Source organism: Frieseomelitta varia, unplaced genomic scaffold (genome assembly GCF_011392965.1).
Source record: "Frieseomelitta varia isolate USP_RPSP 00005682 unplaced genomic scaffold, Fvar_1.2 scaffold_43, whole genome shotgun sequence".
Classification (NCBI taxonomy): Eukaryota; Metazoa; Arthropoda; class Insecta; order Hymenoptera; family Apidae; genus Frieseomelitta; species Frieseomelitta varia.
The window spans coordinates 170199-174187 of record NW_025110179.1 but is presented as its reverse complement, the minus strand read 5'-3'; the positions used below and the strand labels follow the sequence as shown (position 1 = coordinate 174187).

Below are 3989 nucleotides of genomic sequence, written 5' to 3'. Positions count from 1 at the left end.
CTATCTTGAACTACCTTAACTGTAACTTCAACTACTACTCGTAAATCTTTTTAACACTAAAATATATTAAGTTATGAGCTATAAACAATAAACTATAAATTCTAAACTCGGTGATATATTTTGGCTTGTCTATTTTAATATTAATCGCTACTTTTAATTTTTAATCGCTACTTTCCTTCTTTGATTTTCGTTACGTTATAATATTCTTCATTGCTCTATGCTCTTTGTACTCTTCCTTTTCCTCCTTTCTTCCAAGATTCTTCTCATGGTTTCTACTCCTCTTCCATTTCGCAAATTCTCATATCGGCAGGTCCCCTCTGGTGTATGCGCATTCCATGAGTACATGCATTATGCTTTCCTCCTCCTCCTCCCAATGATGTCCTCCCTTCCACTCATTCCAGCAACTAAATCTCGCTGTTATACATCTTTCCTTCTTCTTTCTCAAACCTTCCAAATATTCTGGCAAGTTTTCTGTAAGCAATTCGCTGTAGTTTCTGTTGTAATTTGAATTTTCTATCCTTTTCACTCCCTTTCTTTGCGTACTATTATCTTTATCATCTTCCGGCTCGTTTCCCTATGATTTCTTCCCTCCTCTCTGATTTTTTCCCTTTCCGACTTCCCTAGTCCCCAACTTTCTAATCTGAGTCTTCTCTTTTCTTTCCACCTGTCTCATTTTTCCGCCACTCCTTCTTTTTTTTATCCCCTTTAAGCATTCCACGATCAGCTTATTCCCAGATATTCTTTTCCGTTCTTCATATCTTAATGTCCTCTCCATTGCCTTAATGCCCAGCTCTTCACTCCTGCTTTCCTCTGTTACTATATAATTTGGCATTCTTCTGTCTAAACTTAAAATCCACTTCGTGTGCTTTTTCTCTTAACTCTGCCAATTCTTTCATTTCCCTGCCACCCTCCCACACAAACCTCCGCCTCATAAAGAGCGACACTTTCCACCAATGACTCGAATATTTTCTTTCTCCTTTCATAGTTGCCCTTAAATATGCTCCACGTACTGATCACATTTTGTCATCGCTCTTCTTGTCATCGTTCTCTTTTATGTTTGTTAGTCCTTCCGTTCTTTTGCAGAATGTAGCCTAAGTACTTTAATTCCTGCACTGTTTCTTCTTCTATCTTCCATTCTCTCTCCCCCTTCCTTTTTGCTCTTAAAAAAAGATTTTATGTTTGTGTATGTAATGTATGTAAATGAGAATTAATTGAGCTCGTCGGTCGGCTTTGACAGTCTGATAACCTCGAGACGACACGTTTACGAGGCAAAGAAGATGCTGAATAATTTTCTTTTCTTTCTTTATTAACCACGCTGTATCTATTTTTATACTCGAACGCTTTGAAAATGCATTGTAAAAGAGTAGTTTTGAGCGAAAGGAATAAGAAATACATTAGTATCGAGATACTATCTCCTCGAGTCAACCTACCCGTAACAGATATACATGTATATATTGTTCAATTAGCGATCGACGATTGGAAATGTTTCTCTTCGGCAATGACGCAATAAAACACAGTCTACGCAAATATGATCGGCTATCACGAGCAATAAAGTTGGTTATAAAAGTGATGTTAACAGGATGACAATGCGATCGTAACCCAGCGTAGCTTGGCGTTAATTGGGAGGGAGTTAGAAGACACTGAGACGTCTTGCACGTCGATAACATAGTTCCCCTGTGTAGAACTGATTTGCATCGAGTGGCGACTCTTAGTCTGCTTGGTAAAATGTCAGAATGAGCATTGTTACGTTATTACAGTCATTCACCGCTGCGCCACAATGGACTACCTGCCAATCGCTTTGTCGCTGGTGGCAGTGCTCGTTGCTCTCTATTACTTTACCACGAAGAATCACAATTTGTTCAAGAAGCATGGAATCGTGCACATTCTGCCAACGCCGCTGTTTGGAAACATGGGATCGCTCGTCAGACGACAAATTACCATGCCGGATTTGCTTGCCAAGATTTATTAACTGGATTCCAAAGCGAAATACATACAGGTTTCTACGAATTTCTCACGCCGGTAATAGTACTACGCGATCTGGATCTGATCAAGGCCGTCACCATAAAGAATGTCGAGCAATTTCCAGACCATCGTTCGCTGGTGAACACAAAAGTGGATCCCATAATAAGAGGAATGCTATTTATGAACGATGAACAGTGGAAAGATCACAGGAACCTGCTGTCACCTACGTCCAGCAAGATAAAAACCATGTTCAAACTGATGTCCAAATGCACGATCAGATTCGCCGAACATTTGTCGAATTTGTCGGAGGAGCAGCGCGAAACGGAGATGAAGGATCTGTTAACGAAATACACGAACGACGCGATCGCCAGCTGCGTCTACAACGTGTCCTCTGTCAAGGAACCGAACAACGTGTTCTACGTGTGCAGTAAAATATGCACGTCGTTGACGGCGTTCAAGAGATCCCTTATATTCGTGGTATATAGAAACACTCCGTGGTTAGCGGAGCTGCTGCAACTCAAGATCGTGGACAGTCATATTGCCAAATTTTTCTACAACCAAGTGGCAGAAACAGTAGAGATAACGGATCGGCGCTCGCAGGCCGGACATTCTGCAGCTGTTCATGGACAATAACAAGAAAAGAGAGCCAGGGAAAGAGATGGCTGTGCAAGATTTGGCGAATTACGCGTTCAGCTTCTTCTTCGGCGGTTTCGACAAGGTCGCGTCGCAAACCTGTATAGTGGCGCACCTGTTGGCCAAGAATCCGAATGTTCAGGAAAGGTTGTAGCAGGAGATTGACGAGACATTGGAAAATAACAACGGAGAGCTAACCTACGACGCGATGCAAGAAACGAAGTATCTGGACGCGGTGATCAACCTTACGACTTTATGCGATCGCCGCTTTCATAGACAGAATGTGAGTTAAAGATTTCGAACTACCGCCGGCCCGATCCGGTGACGAACCGTTCACCATCAAGGCAGGAATGAACATTTGGATTGCATGAGTCCACCAGGACCCGAAGTATTACAAGAATCCCTTGAAATTCGACCCGGATAGATTCTACAAAAATAAGACAATCACTAATTCGGGAGCGTATATGCCGTTTGGTCTTGGGTCGAGGTACATCCGATTCGCGCTGACGGAGATGAAAGTGCTGCTCTGTCACGTTCTCGCCAAGTGCAGCATCAAGCTCGCGTCGAGAACAATCACGCCGTTGCAGTTCGAAAAAGGCGTGTTTAACCTCACCGGGAAAAACGGTTTCTGGTTGGCCATCGAGCCGAGAAAGAGTTCTTATTCTTTCCCTACTGTTTCCGCCAGTGCTGTTCCCTGCAATTGAACGTGAAACGAAAATATTACCTATATTATGTATGTTGATGTTAAATGTTTGGTCGCATGTGTGAGCTCAACATGGGCAAATAAAGATTTTGTTGCAATTTTGTCCTTTCCATCGTCAAACCACTAACGTTGCAACGCTGTTGATAAAAACCCGTTCATTGGCGTGGAGCGGTTTCTATATCTTGCAATTCATTGAAAATAGCAAATTGTCGATACGAACGGATACTTTAATGGAACGACCGTTTTACTCGAACTTGTCTCTATTTGTAAAATTTTGTTCTCAACTTATTGTTAGTAGAAAAAATAATGAGAAAATCACATCTATTTTCTATTCGCGATTATTACTGTTTTTCCACGTGTAACACTTCAAGTTGCTGTGTTATTATTGAAGGGTTAGAAGTAACTATGATATTTACATATTTACATTCTATCTACAATCGGTGCGAGGATGGATTTAGGATGTAAGGATAGGTGAATGTAATGGGTAAGGCGAGGAAATGTGCGTTTTGTCTCGGAGTCGCCGCCTAGACTCATCAGTGGGCCTGATGGCAGCGACCCCTTACCACAGACGCTTGTTGTTATAACTATTCCGCTAGGTTGGACGGTTGGTTGTCACGCGACAGACTACGCGACTAAGATAATATTATCGACGTCTCGATAAGAAACAGTGATCGTTAGTTGCGTATAGAAT

General features: G+C 41.9%; 1 pseudogene; it reads left to right on the top strand.

The window, feature by feature from the left end:
- Positions 1–1770: 1770 nt before the first annotated feature.
- Positions 1771–3510, top strand: LOC122532005 (annotated as a pseudogene).
- Positions 3511–3989: the final 479 nt, after the last annotated feature.